The sequence below is a fragment of the Mus caroli genome, chromosome 3, assembly GCF_900094665.2.
Source record: "Mus caroli chromosome 3, CAROLI_EIJ_v1.1, whole genome shotgun sequence".
Lineage (NCBI taxonomy): Eukaryota > Metazoa > Chordata > Mammalia > Rodentia > Muridae > Mus > Mus caroli.
The window spans coordinates 143,749,589-143,771,439 of record NC_034572.1 but is presented as its reverse complement, the minus strand read 5'-3'; positions in this window follow the sequence as shown (position 1 = coordinate 143,771,439).

Here is a 21,851-nt window from a genome sequence, read left to right as displayed (position 1 = left end):
TATCTGATTGGTCAATTTCTCTCTCATCTGATTGGTCAATTTCTCTCTCTTCTGATTGGTCAATTTTGGACAATTCTCAAAACCTCATCTTGGCAAAAAACTTTCCTGCCTATGTATGCGTGGTGGCCAGCAGAAGCCTGTGCCACTCTGCAACGGCACATGTGGCTTCCCACAGGGTAGGACCCAGCCCATTGTGGGTGTGCCACCCCTGGTCTTGTACTCCTAAGTTTTATAAGAAAGAATGAGCAAGCCAGGATAAGTGAGCCAGTTAGTAGCATCCCTCCATGGCCTCTGAATCAGCTCCTGCCTCCAGGTTCCTACCCGGTTTGAGTTTCAGTCTTGGTTTCATTCAATGATGGACATAAATGTGGAGGTGTAAGCTGAAGTAATCCTTTCCTCAACAACTTGCTTTTTGATCATGCAGCTTCATCACAGGAGTGACAACACTAAGACAAGTTGGTACTGAGAGTTAGTACTGCGGTGACAGACCTTGCTGTGTTTGGGGGAGGGTTGTGGAAGGACTTTGGAACTCTGGAATAGAAGAGCAATTGAGTGTTAAGACCTCAATGGAATGTTGCTTAGGAGCTTGGAAAATAAAAATGATGAGAGCAGTGTAGAAGATAGAGGCCTGGCTAATGACATTTTAGAAGGGAATTTAAAGACTTATCAGGGCTACCTGCTATTCTGAATTAAGATTCTGTCATTCTGAGATCATGCTGAAGATTCAATCATTATTAACAAGAAGCAAGTACCACTGGAGTGAAATGTTTGTTCACTGAGTCAATTATTTGGGGGGTTCTGCCCACCTTTGATCATTCAGTTCCATGATAAAGACACAAAATTTTATATTTATAGTAACCCTTAGTCATCACTAGAGCTGGGCAGATATTTACCCTCTAAGCTATTAGAATCTATTTCCCCATCATAAGCCCAAGTTATAACTTGCCAGGTTCCATCTAGGGAGTTCTTAATGCCAATTGGCCAGCCTTTATGGCCATGTTTTCATGACTCACCTACCTCATGGTCTCTTCTCCACTATCTTCTCTCTTCCTATGGTCTCTGCCTCTGATCCCCAGCCTGGGAATCCAAAGCTTTGCCTATCTCTCTTCTGCCCAGATATAGACATCTTTATTCACCAATCGGGGATAACTTTTGGAGCTAGGTTACATAGCATCACTTTGGTCTATGTGAGAATCTCCTCATTCCTGGAAGCAACCAGGGCCAGTGTTTAGCATTACAACACATAGCAACAGACCAAATCTCAATAGATGCTAGTTAATTGGGGCTAAGAAATTGGTGATGATTAAGAAGAAACCAGCAGGACTGAGATGAAGTCTTCTAGGAAGTATTTCGTGGGAGCACAAAAAAGCTCTGTTCCAGAGTTAACCAAGGTTGGACCTAGAGCTTGCAGCTGGACTTGGTAATGTGTAACACTCAAACAAATGGTACTAGTTTTGAAGTTATGACCGGGTCATGGAGAGCAGCTGAGAAATGGCACTGGAACAGTTCAGAAGAGTCCATTGGTGAAGGTACAGACATAGTGGCAATTGAAGACCCAGGACTAAATGGATCATGCAAAGGCATTGAAATTTGGGGACAGGAACCTCCAATCCTCTGCAGAAGCAGCAAATGCTCTTAACCTCTGAACCATCTTTCTGGGGCTCAAGCCCTTTAATGACTAAATTCTTATCATTTTAAAATTCTGAGGATGATTAAAGACATGACTTTGTAAGTTTTAAGCCAGAAGAATTTTAAATTCTAACATAATAATAATAGTAATACAAATGTTATATTATTGAGTCCAAGGTATTTAATCCTAGCAGCATTTTGAAAGTTATAACTGTAATCATTGGTCCTAATACTTTGAATTATCCTTATAATTGAGAATATAGCAAATCAAAAGTTTTCTTTTCCTTATTATATTTTGATATGAAACTGGTATGATCACTCTGGACATAAGTATGCTGAATCCTCAAAATGCTAAAAATCAATCCCCATATCAGCCAGCTATATCACTCTTGAGCCAGTAGCCCACAGCTAGTGAATGTCCTAGGCTGTTTAGAAGGCTATGATGAAAACACTATATAATTTGGAGAGGAAGGGAAGTTGTAAACAATTGAAATTGGTGCTTCTAGTTCTCACAGCAAGCCCTAAGACTGGGGTCCTAGGGAAGATACTTAGACACTAATTGGTAATCTTCTTGCCATGCCTTCCTACAGTTCAGGGAAAATGTTCTGCTGGGCTTTCTTTGGTAAAGGGTAATTACCCAGTCATGACCTAGTCCTAACTTCCTTTTCATCTAGGAATAGCTGCTCTAAATGGCTTTGGGTTCTCTTATTATCTTGTTGATTAGGCCTCAACATGAAGATTTTAGAAGATACAAATGTTCAGAATATGACAGCCTCCATTAGGGGTCCCATCATTCTTGAAGGGGCTGGATCATTGGAAAAGGGCATGGAGGGCTGAAAGGCAGTTAGCATCACAGACCCCCACACCCAGGATGGATGATGAATCATTACTACTGTCTCCAGGAACCTCCCTGGAAAACATGCAGGCAGCTTTGTAAGAAGAAAGTCACTTCTTATCCGGAACATTGTTCATGCTCTGGGTAGCCTGATGTGGGGGTGTCAATCTTGCAACCCTCTGAGCTTCATCAGTTTCATTAATTGTCTGAGCCTAGTAAATTGTGCTGACATCTTGGTACTATGAATCTGCCTTCTACCCCTAACAGAGATGGATTCAGATCAGTGGTAGCAGCTATATAGCAGATGATTTCTCTGTTAACACCCTCCCACAACTGAGAAAACATCTGGTACAGTTATCTTAATGAAGGTTTCTTTGGACTCAGAGATTTAGGGTCTCCAATCTCTTAACACATAGACCTTGTTGCTAGGGTCTGTGACATGATGACATAGCATAGAAATACATAGTGAAACAACAAGCTTACCTCATTGTGGAAGAGAAGCAAGGAGAAAATGAAGAGACAAGCTTGTTACAGTCCCCTTTACGGGGAGCCATCTATACCAAGACTATCTATTCCTTGCTTCTAAAAGTTGTACTGATTCCCAAGAGTGCCAAAAATTGTCAGTCAAACCTTTTCATTTTAACCCCGGAATTTTCAGTAGCCCACCAGGGAGACTCAGGTCTGCCTTATTCATATGACAGGGTAAAAAGCAGTTAGCACTTCAAAAGATAAACTCACAAGCAAGGCAGTGTAAAACTCCGACTGGTTTTTATTAGCAATATCTGTAGAAGTCATTGTGTATTCCAAGGAGATGAGCAACAAAGGCTAGCATTCTAGAAAGAGAAGTGTTGAAGGAAGGTATCCATACAAAAGCCAACATTAACTGGCACCACCTTCTCCTAGGTTACTTTACTCACAGGGTTAAATGCTGGGAGGGAGAGATCCTTTAGGTGCCAAGCATGAGTCAGAATAACAATAACTGAAATGACATAAAACATTAGTGTAAGGGACTCCATTTGGTTTGATTTGTTAGGATCTAGTGAATGAACCACTGGGTCAATCATTTGCTGTAGATGGTATATAACACCAGTTTCTGCCAATGCCTTGTTCCTTCACATGGACTGTCCGAATATCTAAAAGTGTCATAAGCAGGGCGCACTTTCCTTCAAATTGATAGCGACATCTATTGTTTAGTGACTTAGATAAATATTTATGTAGCCTTTTCCTTTCTCTTTATGCCTTTTGCTATGGCAACAAAGGACAGGATTTCCTTCAGGACCAAAGTTTTAATAACAGCTACATATACTTGAGGCAAATAAACACTACAATTTTCTACCTCAAGTCCATGGAACTTGGTCTGCTTACTATGATTTAAAGAAATAAGAATAGTTTCAAAACCAAATACATTAACACATGGGAAAGCTCTGCACTGCAAAGATGAAATCTATGTGGAAATATTATGACATTATTAAGTGGGTCTTGCTGACAGTCCTGAAAAAAAATTCAGTGAGCAAAAAATATTCATTTATGCCTTCAGAGTGTATATATACTTTCTATTTTTCAAGAGCTAAGCTGAAATTTGACTTCTTGTCCCACAAGAGCTCACATCTAATGCAGGAATGTGATCTATGTCCTCTTATTCACAGAGGTTCTGAGGACACTGACTGGGGGCTGACACCTCGGGCTGAGGCCCTTGCTTAAGGAGTCAGTACTTGTTGGTTATGCCTGCCTTGCACCTCTTATTTAAGGAGCATTTCTGGCTTTTCTTATAGGGTAATTACTTTAACCAGTGCCGTGGGGTCCATAGCGGAATGCCAATCAGAATTCTACTGTATAAACAGTATGACCAAAATATAAAGTAACTACTTACTAAAGTAAACCTACATAGAAAGGATATATTATACAGTTCTATATTTTTAAATTCTTTTTTAAATATTTTTATTAGGTATTTTCCTCATTTACATTTCCAATGCTATCCCCAAAGTCCCCCATACCATCCCCCCTACCCCCCTACCCACCCACTCCTACTTTTTGGCCCTGGCGTTCCCCTGTACTGGGGCATATAAAGTTTGCAAGTCCAATGGGCCTCTCTTTCCATTGATGGCCGACTAGGCCATCTTTTGATACATATGCAGCTAGAGACAAGAGAAATACAGTTCCACTTTTAAATGAACGAAACAGTTTTGAATAGCTTGTATTACTGTTTGCTCCAAGAAAAACCTGGGAAGCAGGAGACAAAGATGAATCAGAGAGAACCTGGGAGGCAGGGGACAAGGATGAAGTCTGCCTTGTTTGTTTTTTCCTATACAACCTAGCCTTTTGAATCAACATTTTTCTGAAATGTATAATGTATAAAAAATTTCATTTTGAAAAGTTACCAAAGTGAGACGATGTAAAGATTGAAGAGGGGAAGAATCTGAAGAATCCCTACATTTAAATTGAAATACAGAATTGATGACATATTTTTCCTCTTACAACTGTAATTTTATCTTTCCACAATAGCTATTGAATGTGTGTGTGTGTGTGTCATAGCATATTATTATGATGATGAACATATGGAAAGAAATTATAATCATATCAGTAATTGCAATGTTTAAAATTGATTACAACCCTCTGTCATCCTCTTTACTCTTTTGTCTTAAAACTCCATCTCTAGATTTCTCAGTCTTCTGAATTTGGTGTCAGAAAAACCAAAGGCCATTGGTGCCCATGAGTAATATAACTGGTAAATAAACTAGATTTTCGGTTCAGATACTTATGGAGGCTGTATTTAACCACTTAGGTCACTGCATCATGGGACAAAATAATGGGATAGCAGATATTCTGTGTTTAAACTGTGTCATCCATTTATTTTGCTATTACTTTAACAAGTGTTCTGCATGCCTCAGTTTCCTCTGTCTAAAAATGTAATAAATTAAAAATGTAGAAAATTCCTTTACAGTGGCTGCCTACAGAAAATATATGTGAGAAGTTCTTGGTAACCAAGACTTGTCTCAATACATTGAGTTATTAATGGTTCTAAGCATGAAAACCATGCAGGAAAAAGACAGCAACTTGTGAGAGGAAAAATGAGTATGAATAAATGAGGAATAAATTAAATTGGGATACGAATGATGCATCTTCTCTTTAACAAACAACTTTTACCACCAAGGAAGAACTACATCAAACATCTACTGTTTGTTCTTAAACAAACAAGCTCATGATTGCTCTGAAGGTACTTAAAGAATTAATGAGAATAATGATGTGTCAACTTGAAGCATCATGCCTTTATTTTATGCAAAACATTAAGGAGAAATGAACATTGTGGGTGCACTCAAAGGTTTAAGAAATTCTACGATGTTTATTTGATGGAAACAATTTTCCGTGAAAGAACCTTCAAAGCTTTTCTTCTCGGCCCATATTTGGGATAATGTGGAGTGAACATAAGAACAATTGTTTTCAGATGAAGTAATATTTATGTTTGACAAAGGTCAGAACCCGCCAATTGTTGTGCTCTCTCTCCCAGCCAAAATCACTAGTACCTGCAGTCAAGAGTATGAGCTGCTCTGTAACTCATGCTGAGCAGTGGCAGCTTCCTGCAGCTTGAAAGGAACCCTGCACACTGTACCCTGAAAAGTGCTCAGTTGAGGTACCTGAGGCTATAGCCTCAGGAACCAACACCTAGGGAGATGCTTGCCTCTGCCTGGACTTGGGCTCAAAAATAGCTTCCTGGGTACTAATCACCCAGGAAATTGAAGACAGCAGCTTGCAGCCACTGATTTGGTGCCACCAGCAGCAATAGCCACCAAGTCCACATGCTGTCAATGTTTCTTTTTACCAATGATCCCAACACTGCAGCAATCTCTACCTCTGTATCCCTCATAGGATGAAAAAACCATCACATCAGCTGCTGAGTGGGATTTCCGTTTTGGACACAGTGTAGGTTTCATGTGAATTCAGTTAAGTGTTAGCAGTAATGCTGCTGATCTTCCAGAACATATCCTTTGGAGACATGAAAGCAAAAATAAAAGCCTGCAGTCCCTGGATGTACTCTGAGGCTTCTATATTCATTCATTTAAAAACAAAACAAAACAAAGAAAGAAAAACACATTCTAAAGTAGCTGCCTTTATGTTCCAAATGAAGAAAGTGAGCTAAGGAGCTACTAAGAACGACCCTGCAGTAAAATTCTTGTCCTGCATGCATGAGCATAACAATCTTCAGAAGCCTTATTTAAACATCATCAACAACAACAAAAACAGGAATAGTGGAATGCTCTTCTAACAATGTCACTGGCTACCTGCTGAATAAAAGACCCAACAAGGCAAACAAGGAGTGTGGACAGGAAAGATACTACTGCTTTACCTCTGGTTGGAACAGGCACATACTCACATGAACACACACAAACATGAATGAATGAGGCATATATATATGTATATATATATATATATATATATATATATATATATATATAACACAAGATCATACAACCAGCAGAAATAGAACAACAATTATATTTTGATGAGTGCCACTATTTATTTCCATTCGTATTATCACTATAAGATGCAAAGATAGACTTTCTAATCATTTTTAAAACACAATAGGTATATATATATATATAAAGTTCTACATTGTCAAGTTAAGACATTCAGGTTGTTTTGCTCCAACATTGCTAGTATAGAACTTTCTATTGTTTGGCTTTTATCAAATTCAAGGGGAAATTAACAAAAACAGAGCATTGCATTATTCCTTGTTTTTATATCAAACTTCCTGTGTATTTTCAATATAGAAATGTCATTAAGTAAATAATAAACACAGACGACAATATTAGTGTTATAATGACTGCTTGGGGAAACCCAAGAGTTTTGGGGAATACTAATCCCAATAAACCTTTATCAATCAGAAATCCTCAGGAAATTTCTTGCAATGAAGTCATTACTGTTCCTTAAAAGAAAAAAATGCATGCTTTCAATTTTATTTTTAAATTATGGATTTGTTTTTGTGGCTGATGCTATTTTAATTGCTACTGCAGAATATTTGTAGAGAACAAATGTCAAATACATTGGCCAATCACATCGATCAACTTGCCTTTCAAATTCTTTTTTGACTTAAAAGTCATTTACTAGAGTTAGTCATTAAAATTCCAAAGAAGGCAAAGAGTAATTAGATATGCTATTTGTTAGAAATCAACTCTCAGAAAAATCTATCATTTCCTGTTGGAAGAACAGAGCCAATTTAGATGAATTCTACATTCCATTGACTTAAAAACCAATGCAAGGAAGATTTAAACATCTTTTTCCTCTTCTTGCCTCATGTATTAAAGTTAAAAAAAAATAGTTTATATAGTCAGCTGAACGTCCTTGAAAAGCTCCTTCAAATAACTGAAATGATAAATACTGTTAATAATCTTTTAATTTCTAGGAAGCTCTTTAGTATTATTGTCATTGTCTGTCAACCACTGTTTGAAAATATTTATGGAAGACTTATCTGACAGTAAAAGTGATTAGGATACATGCCAAGAAATAAACTCATAATTAAAAGTCTTAGTTATAGAGCTAAAGATATGGTTCAGTCCCTAAAGTTCTTTCACGAGGACTTAAGTTTCATCCTCAAAATCCCCATAGAAGCTAGACACTGTGCATCTCTAATCTAGGTAATGAGGACAGAGTCACAGGAGGGTCCATGGGGATCACTGGCCAGACTGTCTAGTCAACATCATGCACTCTTGGTACAATGAGGTACTTTGTTTCCAAAAATACCATGGAAAAACATCAGGACAAACACCCCGGCTTGCCCTACACACACACACACACATGCACATGCACACGCACACGCACACTATTTTTCAAAAACAACAGAAAATGTCCTGCTCATATCCCTGTTGTCAGTGAACCAAGTCATGACACTTTACCGCCAACATATAAATATGCATTCATGTCACTCGTTAATAAGCTTCCTTTTCTTTGTCCATTTGTAAAATAATTATAAATTTTCATTGTTTCAATAAATAGACAAGTATACAATACTATTCTTTGGACATGTCATACATTGCTTTTGGCGAAGGTCAATGTTCGATTTAACATTTGTTACAGCATATGTAAATTCTCTTATGATGACCCTTAGGGAATAAGTCATCAAAAAGAACTTGACAAATACTTCTGAAATCATGTTCTATTAGTTTATTTGGATCGCTCTCTATCACAGTTGTCCTTGACATGATAAAACTACTGTTTTCTCTCAGATTCTATCCAATTGTATGAAAACAAAACAAAAACAAAAACAAAAACAAAAACACAAGAGAAGGTATTGTACCTAAGTGTGGCTTGGTGTCAACCAGTCTTCTGAGGAACTTGATTCTTGATTATCTACTATGCATGACTATTATAGAATGATCATTTTATATTAATTATGACTCTAAATTTTTTATGTTCATGTTGAATCCCTGTTGTGCTGTCTAGACGACTCATAAAAACAGCAGGTAAGAATGAAGACAAATGTAGACAAACAAACAAACCTGTGTCTCCTTCAAATTGGATGAATCTTATTTAAAATATTTTTAAGAGTAAAAAAGAATCGAGAAGTTTTTGATGTCCCAGAATAAGAGTGGATTGCATGCAAGATATACTCTGGGTGGCTTCAGGAGGCTCAAGAATCATTAGGTAGTTTCATAAAACATGAACTTGATTTTTTTCTTATATGAAAAACTTTTATGTGTATAGAAATAGGAAGTTAAGGTTAACTAAGGTGGCAAGAGTCACAGAATAGATCAGGAAGAAAACTGATGTGTGAGGAGCAGATGAGATGCTTATTCATTGCGATCTTTGATGCAAACCTTTGGGAAGAACTACAGACCTTATGAACGGGAGGAAACTCCTTTAAATTATGCAGGAAAGATCGAGCCCATCTTTCTCCAGTCTAGGAACAGCCATGGCTATGAATGTTGTGAGAAATTAAGTACACCCCATGGGATTGAAAAGATTCAATGATAGTTTTTTTTCTTCTAGTTAACTTATTAACACTGAAGTGGATGTATTTCAAATTCCCTGATGAATACACTTAAGTCACAAAAATTTTTCCTTCTATAATGCCTGACTATGTTCCTATTATATTTATGATAATACAGTTATTGTTAATCTCTTATATAAACTAAATGGAAGAATAGCAGAGAAATATAATATACAGTAAAAACCAAATGCATCTAAAATTCACAGAAACAATCCAATCCAAGAAGTGGTGTATGGAGAGAGAGAGGGAAGTGAGGCAAGGGGAGTCAAACAACTTTCCAGCAGAAGATGGAGAAAAGAGGCCTTGGATAGATTAATGCACTCAGACATTGCCAATGGACAACTGCCTAATTCTTATTCCTCTCCAAGAAAAACACTTTATGCGTTATTCCTCAGAAGGGAACTGTTTGGTGGGACTTTCAAACTTCCCACCAAAAGGCAAGAACCAAGTAGCATCCCTTTCATTTAATGGATTCTCAAACTCAGTGTCTAAATTTGCTCTTTACTGCCACGATAAAGCATCAAATGCCTCCTGACCATAAAAGGATTTATTTTCCTGGTCATAGTTAATCCCTGGGTAAAGTCAGAGCAGGAACTCAAGACAATAACTGAGAGGCAGGAGCTGATTCACAGACCCTAGAAAAATGCTGCTTACTGCTTTGCTACTCACAGCTTTCTCAGCCTGTTTTCTTATATAAGAGAGGATCACCAACAAAGGGCAAAACCACCCCCAGTGGGATCAGCCTTCTCTCATCAATCATTAATCTAGAAATTGACCCCAAAGAATTCTCTATAGGTCAATATGATGGAGATACTTTTTCAATTGAAATTGCTTATTTCGAGATCACTGTAGCTATGTCAAGTTTAAAAAAGCCATCTAACATACATAAGATAGCCCAAACCAGCCAATTCAGAGGGACAGGGAACGTTTATTCTATCCACAAATATATAAAAGTCTTGTTTTTCCCAGACAAATTTGGATTCCATCTCTGGATGCTTCTTGATGGAGAATATGTGTGTGTGTGTGTGTGTGTGTGTGTGTGTGTGTCTGTGTGTGTGTGTTCCTGCCCACCCTTCTCTCTCTAAATCCATGTATGTGTGCATTTCTAATCTTGGCAAAACTTAAAGATCTTGCTTTTCCTGGCTTTTTATTCTTTAAATTGACGGAGAAAAAATTTACTGTACCTAACACCATAAACAGCATCCCATGACTACATTAATAAAGAAAAGAATGATATTTTAAAAATGGTCTATGAAAGAACAAGTGAGCAAACTCAGTAGTACACTTAGTTCTTTAAACTTGTTAATTGTTGTAGTCTTTTAATTGTTTTTCTATGTATATTTTCATGTGTGTGTAGTTGACATTCATCTGTGTGGGGACAAACGAGTGTGTGTGTGTGTGTGTGTGTGTATGCATGTGTACACAAACATGTGAAAGCCCAAGGGTGATGCTAGTCTCCTTCTACTTTATTTGCTGAGAGAGGGTCTCTCAGTCAAACCCAGAGCTATCGATATGGCTGTTGTTGCTAGCTTGCTTTGGGGATACCTTGTCTTGGCCTTCCAAGTGTGGAATTATAGGTATTGCTATGTTTTCCGGGATCCAGACTCCACTCTTATCCTCATATTTCAAGACCATTAACTTCAGAGCTGTCACACACACACACACACACACACACACATTATTTTCTATCTAAGAGAAGCGGCACAGGAACTGTAGGTGTCAGCTTTCTTTTATTAACAATTACTGGGCATTTCATAGACTGTGCTTTGATATTCTGTAAATCATTATTCTTTCTCCTGAATCTTCTCTCCACTACATGATTTTGCAGATGCTTTTGGAGAGTCATAAGTATGTACCCTTTACATATCTCAGTAAGACGTGATCAGTAATTCACTACGGCATGTGTTTATACTAGATTTTTGGGAGATTGTGATTATAGGAACATAATCAAGCTTAAAACCTAGTATAATAGTTAACATATAGAATACAGAAATATGTTTTTCCAGGAAGTGAAAGAATTGTTTTAAATATAGAATCCATTAGCCTGTGTCACCGAGCCTTCCCACAGTGCTTATATCTCTGATGATGGGCTATGGTCCATGTTTTGATTAGCAAGTTAAAAGAAAAACAGAGAAAATTGTTCCATCAATAAATGAATTCGTAAATGTCAGAAAAAGAAAAGGAAAAGATTTTACTAATGAGAGTTGCCATCAGAAATTTTGAGTGTGACCCATAAGCCCTCTCTCTTTGCTAGCTCTCAAAAGTGTGGGTCCCAACCCTTGGCTGATCTCCCCTCAGCAGAACAGAGAGTTGCTTTTATCAGTGAAAAGATTGCTTGATCTTCAGGTGACCTTCCAGAGACTCGGTACATCTACCTCTGTATCATAGCCTCCTGTCTGTTGAGTTGCTGCTGGATGTGGATAATGGAACCTCTGCTGCAGCCCTACCTGAACGCACAGGGGATAGTGCCATCTCCTCAGGAACTTCCAAACTACAAACCTTGAGAGGGTTTGTGTCAATAAGGCAAGCTCCTCTGACAGCTGCCACTCACAAATCTATTTCCTCAAAGTGGAAGACACTGCAGACTTTATTATTTGCATTTAGTTATCCTCCAGTGGGAGATAATGGCTGTAGATTATTTCCCTTTAATGGCCAATTTCAGACATTTGTAGCACACAACTTTGGATCAGCTTCTTCACAAAGTCCAATTTTGCTGCCTCAGGGCAAACACTTAAGTTTCCTAATATTAATTTAGACACTTGCAGTTCCTCGTCTAAATAATTAGTTTCTATATGAAACGGGTAATAAACAAAGTTTAAAATAAATAATGAATGAACCTCTTAAGTCAATAACATTGATCTCACACTCTCCTAATATCAAATTGAGAACACACTGATCTTCTTTGATTGGAATTAAAGTTTACAGCTCAAAAATGTGATTGACATTTCATATTTTTTGGCTGGCAGATCATCAGGAGTGTGAAGCCTGATAAGGGATATTTGGAAAAGTAAACCTATCGGGGAAACTGAAAAACCAATTGTCTTAGTTTGTGTTTTGTTGCTGTGAAGAGACATCATGACCACGGAAACGCTTATAAAGGAAAACATTTCATTAGAGCTGGCTTACAGTTCACAGGTTTAGTTCACTATTATCATGGCAGAAACCATGGTGGCATGCAGGAAGGCACAGTTCTACATCCACATTGATGAGGAGGAAGCAGGAGGAGAGTGAATTACTGGGCATGGCTTGAACATCTGAGACCTCCAAACCCTTTGGACAGACTTCATTCAAGAAAGCCACACATACTTCAGCAAGGTCACATCTCCCAGTAGAGCCACCCTCTACTGATCTAGGGGGCCATTTTCATTCAAATCATCACACCATTATTCATCATTTAAGAATCTTGTAACCAAATTTATCTGTTGTCATAGTTCTTCTCAAGTTGTAAATGGCATTTACTTAGTTCTTGTTTTATCCACTGGAGACCTGTACCCCGTAGGAATACCCACCAACGACCTCCGGAAAACACTGACGTTCTCAGGTTTCTCTAGCTTTCCTAACATTCAGTTTCCTCTTTTTGCATAGACTCCTTTATGTACAAATAAAGCAACATACTTTGTCTTGGCTTCCTTGGCTGTATTTCAAAATTTTGTTTCTTGATCTGTGACACTATCTTTAAAATGCTTGCAATTCTTGTAACCTGTGCTTGTCCTGAAGACCCTGCCCTCTCTCCTCAGAATGAACACACTGCCCTTTCCTGTTGGTTTGCTCTCCTTCCCTTCTATAGTTCACGGAATTCATGCAGCTTCAATTTACATGTCCATCAGGACCCTGATCACAATGTGTCCTTCTTTTAAACTCCTAGAGCTTCTGTTGTTTGTAGTAATAAATAGTTCTTATTATTTATTACCTCAAATTATTCATGAACACATCTTATCTTCCCCTACTAAATTGAAACATCACTGAGGGAAGGAAATTTGCCAAATAAATTATCCCTCCTGTACAGCACAGGGCACTGTGACTTTTGAGAGTCTGGAAACTGCTCAGGGCTCACAGACTTCTGAGGGTTAGAGGACAGCACAAGGTTCAGAGACTGCTGAGACTGAAGAGGAAGCAGCTGTTTTAGAAGTCCTGGCTGTTATATAGGACCTCAGACTTGCTTTTTCTGTCTGCTAACATGTTAGTTTTAGATTTGGTTATAAGTATTTGTGGCTTGCCTTTGTCCCTCTAAAACATTGTGCTGGAAACTTAAATCTTCAGAACAATAGTAATGGAAAGTATGGCATGATGATAAGAGGTGCTAAAATCATCCTAGGACCAGGATTCTCATAAAATCTGAGTTTGGTCTTATCCTGGCTTCTTGCCCTGTGCTATGTCTGGGATTGGAGACCTGATCTTATGATGAAATCCTAGTGAGAAACATGACATTCTACATAGATGGTAACCTATGCTGAAGCTCTGTCAGGAGCAGGGATGTACTACTCCAACAGTGATCCTTGCTAGAGAGGAGACAACCTCTACAAACAGTGACCCCAGCAGAATCCCTGGCAGGAATTCACTTGTACCACAACAGTTTTGTTTTTGTTTGTTTGTTTGGTCTTTGTTGTTGTTTTGTTTTTTTTTTTTTTTTTTATTTTGCAAAGTAAGGCTGTTCATTAGGTATTGGGGAATCTGGAGATGGAAGCTGGCCTCTAAGGACGAGATACAAAAAAGCTTGTAACCACCAACAATCAGAATGCTAAAGATAAAGAGGAAGAATCCTGCTATACAAAGATCAGAAAGGAACACCAAAGCCCTCAACACTGGACCATTTTCTCTTCGTTCTCTACCAGGAGCTCTCTGCTAAATTGTAACTCTACCATACCCTAGACTGCTTACAATGACCTGTCTCTATTAATGCCAGCGATCCGATCCCATGCTTATCTCAGTTTTCCACCAATAACCCATGTCCTGCAGATTCAGACCCTACTTTTATAAGGGGCCGAATGTGAGAGAAGGGTTGTCTTCAAACATGCTGCCTACCAACTCTGATATCAGTCCTTTGGATTTGTCTTAGTTAGGGGACTTCCATTGCATTGAAGAGACACTGTGGCCAACACAACTCTTATAAATGATATTTAATTGGAGCTATCTTACAGGTTCAGAGGTTCCAACCATTATCATCAAGGTGAGAAGCATACCAGTGTCCAGGCAGGCATGGTGCTGGAGAAGGAGCTGAGAGTTTTACATCAGGAACCAGGAGAAGATTGGCTTTCAGGTAGCTAGAAAAAGGGTCTCAAAATTCACCTACACAGTGACATACTTCCTACAACAAGACCACAGCTATTCCAAAAGGACCATATCACCTAATAGTGCCACTCAGTAAGCCAAGAATATTCAAATGACCAAAGCTTTCTCTAAATTGCAAGATGGCTACACATACTGGGGAAGACACTAGAAATCTTTACTCCACATGTATGGTAAAACTATAAATGAATCTATTTTACCTTATAGATCTGTTTGTATTTATTTATTTATATGTTTTAATAATTTCATTTTCGAGACAGAGTTTCTCTGTATACCCCTCGCTGTCCTGGAACTTACTTTGTAGACCAGGCTGGTCTCGAACTCAGAAATCCCCGTGCCTCTGCCTTTGGAGTGCTGGGATTAAAGGTGTGCACGACCACCACCCGGCTGTTTTTTTTTTTTCTTTTCTTTTTTCTTTTTTTTTAAGTACAGAGAAGTAAATGATAAGTTTTGTGAATCTTAATTCAAGAAGGTCTTTGGAAGATGTGAGCCAACAATTTTGGACATCTTCCCTAAACATTATTATTTATTTGAAATTACCTAGTCTGTGGTATACTGATCCAAGCATAAAGCCCAGAGCTAAGGCATAGACTTCTTCTTCTGTATTTAGATATTAGGGTTCAGTGGGTACAACCAGAGGGGATCTGAGTTTTTATGTCACAAAGAAGTACAATTTTAGAGGTATATGAATAGTAATCAGCAAATGGAAGGAAAATTTATTAAGAAAGGCTATGCTTACAAGAAAGTAAGCAGACCAGTGGCTACATCACATTGTACAAAACACAGGATCTTTTATGATCCATGTCTTTGGGTTTAAAAGGTCACTTGTACAGAATAGGTTTTTTTCCTTCATGTTCTGTATGTTACTAATGGTTCCATTACACGTATTGCATAGGTCATCAGCACTTTAAATTTCCACCCAGTGTTGTGTGGTTCGTATTTCCGTAAGCCATGTGACATGACAGCTTTGGATCCTCTGGAATGTTTCTGTGGTTAGACCAATAGATTGAGTTAGTTCTTGGTTGTTTCTGCAATTAGACCAATGGGTTGAGTTAGTTCTACTTTGCCTGTACCGGATGATTCCAACTTTCAGCTTTGCTAACCATCTCCTTTATGCTAATGGTGCAGCCTTGGCCAGTGTTCTCCATGACCTCATGCTCTGAGCTTAGAATCCCAGAAGGAATGGACCTGCCTTTGGATAAAAGGAGAAGAGTGTGCACTGCAGGCCCATCTCCTCTTCTGTATTTTTTGCATGCTTGAGTGTTTTGGTTTAATGCCATTCCAGTAAGATCTACCCACGCTCGAGACTTTTCAGGATTATATGCTTTGGGGTTTTCATGGTCCTGCACTAACAGGGTCATATATCTCTCCATTCTTTGAAAACTGTATTACATTTGCTAAGAGAGTGGGCTTGGAAATTAAACTGCCAGAATTCAGCCTGAGATAATGATAGATTTTGTAATTTGACAAATTATTTTTAGCATAGTTGTGTAATTACCATTAATATGTAGCTAATAGTGGCCTTGACTTTCTAAGGCTGCTGGAGTTCTAAATCAGAAAATGAATGAAAAGCTCAGCCTATAGAGTGGCTACCACTTGGAACTTAGTAACATTTGCTAATGACTGATGATGAAAGCTTAGAAATAGGAACAGTGATACGCCTCGTGGGCCAAAGTGCTTTTTTCAAAGCTTGATGCCCCAAGTCTGTCTCCAGATGCCACCCGATGGCAGGTGAAAACAGACTCTTGACATCTGATTGTAGCTGGTGTGTACTTACGCTTGGGAGCAAACACACAAATAGAATAATGTTCAAAACACTTGATGTAGATAGTACAGAATACCAGCAGATAGATGGACTGACTTCTTAGTTTTTCTGGTCCCTGGCTCAGAGGAGCTTGATATTAATGCTAATATCTATAAACAATGAAGAGAAAATTCACTCCTCACCTTGTTCCTTTTGTGTGGTGGCTCAATTTCCTGGACTAGTCTCTATCTCAAACTCTTTTTGTGTGTCTGTGGATCTCTTCATATCTATAATCTTTGAGTATTGACATACAAATATAATTATTATGTTAAAATGTCAGCAATTCAGGCTCACCATAATCTAATTGAATTGATTTGAAATTGATTATCTATGAAGATCCCTATCACCAATTAAGGTCAAGTTCACAGGTGCTAAAGGTTAATATTTTAAGATATTTTGACTAGAGATCTAATTCAAGCTATGACACTGATATTTGAGAACAATTGTGTTAGTCATAGAGCTAAATTCAGAAACTATGTGATATATTTCAGAAAAGAATTGCAGATAAAATAATATTAATTAATTTTGAAATGACCTTAAATTAAAGGAACAACTGTAATTAGTACAATTCCTTCTGTACTACGGGGTTAGATACCCTTAGATGACCATGAACTAACAAGGGGAAAGAGCTGAAGATCTCTAAGTGTGCCAACTGAACTAGTAACGAAGAGATGAGTGGTAAGGATTCAAAATCAGCAAAAATAAGACCCTACCTATGATATATATGTATATATATATATATATATGAACCTATCTATGATATATATATAATTTTATAGTTGATATAGGTGTATACATATATTCACTTTTATATATAATATATATAAGTGTATATATGTCTAAATATGACTATATATATATATAAAACTAGGATGTGTGTATGTGTGTATATATATATATATATATATATATATATATATATATATATATAACTAGGATAAACCTTCCTAGGACAAGGGGTAGCTGTAGCTTATTCTATGTTCTGTATCTGACATAGAAAGTATTAGGATAAGACTAGAAGGTTGTTTTTTTTTTTTCATAATGAAACTTTCAAACATAACTAACTGTCCTGGCTTCACTGTTGTGGCTGTGATAAAAATACTCTGAGATAAGAAACTATAGAGGAGACATTTATTTGGTTCATATTTCCGTTGAGCTAAGCTAATACAGGAACTGGAAGCAGCTCATCACAGCCATAGTAAAGAGCAGATAAAGAAATGTATGGATGGTCACTACAGTCATATGCAGTCCAGGACCTAAGCCCAGGAAAGGATGACAGCCATAGTGGTGGGCTAGGTCCCCACAATGTGCCCACAGACCTACTTTATTTGCACAATCCCTCCATAAGTTTCTCTTCCCAGGTAGTTTCAGATTGGGTGAACTTGATGGTTAAAACTCACCTTCACACATATGCAATGGCAAAAGGACATGTGGAGATTCCAACCGCCAGTGTTAGGACAGTGAGGAATCCATTGTTAACATCTCAAACAGTTTTGAAAAATTATGTTTAAATAAATGAGACAATTTAATAACATGCCAATATAAGATGATCAAAACAAGACCCATTCGTTATCCAGAACATTACTTACAGCAGAAAGTCTACACTCCTACATTCCTATGCTAACCGCATCCTCCTCAGCAGCAGCAATGAAAACAACTTTCTACACTTATTTTGAGCTAACAAATGAATAGGAACTCAGTTTGGGGGGTATCTCAGGTGACAGAGTGCCCCAAATGTGCTGACTATCTTGCATTCTATCATCTTACAGCTTGAAATATAGAGGCAGATGCATCAACTTTTGAGACCAGCCTGGGGACCCTTTCTCAAGCAACAAAGAAAGACCAAGTAAACAAAATAAAGAAAGAGGGACAAGGAAAGAGAGGAGGAAAAGAGGAAGAGAAAAGATAGAGATGGTGAGAGAAGTGAGGGGAATAAAGATAGAGAAGATATTAGATTTTGGCATACTCTTGAACGGCTCAAGACATTTCATTATAAGCTACCTGTTGAGCGAACACAATTCTGACTCTAGTCTTACCAAGAACTCAAGTCTTATCCTGTTTCTGCATTCAGCTGCCATTTCTAGGGCATAATATCAGCAAAGAACACAGTGAAAGTATCAATGTATCTAATAAAAATAATCCAGAAGTTCAAAGCCCAAGTCTTTCAACAGATAAACATAAATACTTAGCTCTGGGCACAAAAATAGAAGGAGGTTGTCATGATAAACATAGGAAGGGCTGCATTTGCCATCTCAAAGGTTCTAGGAGCATGTAGGTTAACTGGTAAAGTTCTTTTTTATTTGAGTAAGAGACAAAAGGCCTTCACCCTATTGGAATTCTTATACCATCTATTTAATCTTCTATATTCCTGTGTTGGCACTTCACTTTGCAGCTACAAAACATACTTCCTGAAATTCATAGAATGTTCCTATTATTTTTCTTCTTGCAGCCCCATTGTAACCTGGTATTATGGCCAAAGAAATCTTACATTACTTTCCTCCGCTTAAGTAAACTATGGCTACTTTCTGTTATCTGTAAAGCATACCTCTTTATTGAAGAAATTGTTTAGGTTCTGGTGGGTGTTGTCACATGCATCATCTGCATTCTAAAATTAATTTAAGTCTAATTTGTTCTGTGTAATTGAATTATTGGAGATTGGATTTTGGGCCTTTGTTTTGCTATACTTATTAACTGGTTGCTATTGGTAGAGATGAGAGCTATTGAATATGATTTGCTTTGCAATCAGTTATTTCACTAAACAATCATAGATCTTGAATTTAATACACTATACATTTAAAGTGCATTGTTAATTTGACAAGTATTTGTCATGAAAAAAAGCTGAAAATGAAAAGAGCAAAAGAGATCTATCTTGACAAATGAAAATGGCAGTTTTTAAGCAACTTCCAGGTTTAGAATCTTTGTGAATATATCAAAATTTGTAAATATATGTAGGTGAAAAAGTGGCCCTGGGCAAATGACAGCATGTGGGTGTTTGTGCATGTGTGTGTGTGTGTTTGTGTGTGTGTGCTGTCCATTTTTCAAGGTCTATAAGATGGTAAATTTGAAGGATAATAATTATCTGTTCTAAGTTTTGGTTCTCCTTTCTTTTGCACAGTATATTACTTCAATACTCAAATAGACTCAATTGTCAGCAGGTGGCCACAATTGTTTCTGAATTGAATGAAATCATTTCTCAGAATGCCCTCTTACAACAGTTGATCTTATTTCTTAGGCTGTACCTATGAGTACACACATATACTAGACACTAAAATATTACATATTACATACTCTTGTATGGATATATATCTATAGCATACAATTACATTGTGAACATGCAAATATTCATACATCTTGTACAAATAGATTGCTTGTATCAGTGCTCATTTAGTTTTAACATTTTTATCACATTGATCCTATTGGTCATATTAATTATTAATTTGATATATTTGTGAAATAAGTCTCTTTTTTGTTTGATTTTTGTTTTGTTTGGTTTGGTTTTTCTTTGGTTTTTTCGAGACAGGGTTTCTCTGTACAGTCCTGGATGTCCTGGAACTCACTTTGTAGACCAGGCTGGCCTCGAACTCAGAAATCAGCATGCGCCACCACGCCCGGCTATAAGTCTTTATTACATTTCTTTTATATACGGTTAACCGTTATTCACTTTCATCACATTCTCTTTTTCTGTATGTATGTGTGTGTGTGTGTGTGTGTGTGTGTGTCTGTAGTGGTGGTTGTCTAGTGGTTGTCTAGTGGGTGTGTGAGTAAGGAAATACCCAAACCACTGTGGATTCAGAATACTGAATTTCAGATGTCAGATTTGTGCTGCAAGGATTTTTACATGTTGAATCATTTCACTAGCTCCAAACCCATTATTTTTAATAAATATGATTTGAATCTAACTCTCATGTACTACATATGATTTAGGGTAGGAGATATTGGAAAAATGGTTGTAATCATGAATGCACAATTGAAAATAGAAGAATATGTGTACATGTGTGTGTGCATGCACACATGTATGCATCTGAGAGGATTAATGTTTATGTTACAGATAAGTGCATATGTGCATAAGTACAAATATATGTCATGGTAATAAACTACATCATTATTTAGTTTCAAGAAAAAGAGAAGGAAATACTTCAATTTATAACAGAGGTAACCAATAGAAAGAGTTTACATAACCTTGCTTATACTGCCTTAGAATATCCTGAATGGACAGGAATTAAACAATCAGTTAAAATGGGTTTTAGAAATGCTGAAAAATGGAACACAGTCTTCTGAAAACATTTAACCAGGAAATTCACTCTTACGTTCTCTGAAATAAGAATTACCCACCAGGGTCAAAACAATCAGAGGAAGCAAATAGTTAAAGGTCTTTAAGCCAGGATGAGGCTCATACACATAGCTGTTAGAAACTCTGTATCCGGGACGAAATACTTCATATTTTTTCAAAAAGCATACTATTAAGTGAAAATTCTTAATTTTAAATGCAGAGTGAAGGAGAGTGTCATATGAGGAATAGACCTTGGTTTAAAATGATTTCTGGACACATCATCTAAGACAGAGTTAGACTGGCAGCATGGATTTTATAAAGTCTTAATGGTGTTTGCATAATTGAAAACAGTATTCAGGAAGTAGAGATGCTGAAGATGAAGGTGGTGAATGCAGACAATATTTCATATTTTAAGATGGACTAAAAATGATGATGACTAAGTGCTAGGTGCTAATAGAGGCAAACAGATGTATGTTGAAGCAATTAGCTACAAAGCCAAGGGTTTTTTCGTGTGTGTGTGTGTGTGTGTATGTGTACGTGTGTGTATGTATGTGTACGTGTGTGTGTATGTACATGTGTGTGTGTCTACATGTATGTACATGGACATGTATATAGAGGCCTAAGATTGAATCAGAATATTTCCCTCATTGTTATTCACATTCAATGTCTCAATGTCTCAATAAAACTGAAGTACATTGACTTAGATTTAGGTGGCTAAGCTTTCCAGCCAAATAGCTTCAGGATTTTCCAAGTTTCTACCCGTACCCAAGACTAGAATTATTATTTTTTTTATTATGTATTTTCCTCAATTACATTTCCAATGCTAGCCCAAAAAGTCCCCCATGCCCTCCCCCCCATTCCCCTACCCACCTATTTCCACTTTTTGGCCCTGGCATTCCCCTGTACTGGGGCATTTAAAGTTTGCACAACCAATGGGCCTCTCTTTCCAGGGATGGCCGACTAGGCCATCTTTTGATACATATGCAGCTAGAGTCAAGAGCTCCGGGGTACTGGTTAGTTCATAATGTTGTTGCACCTGCAGGGT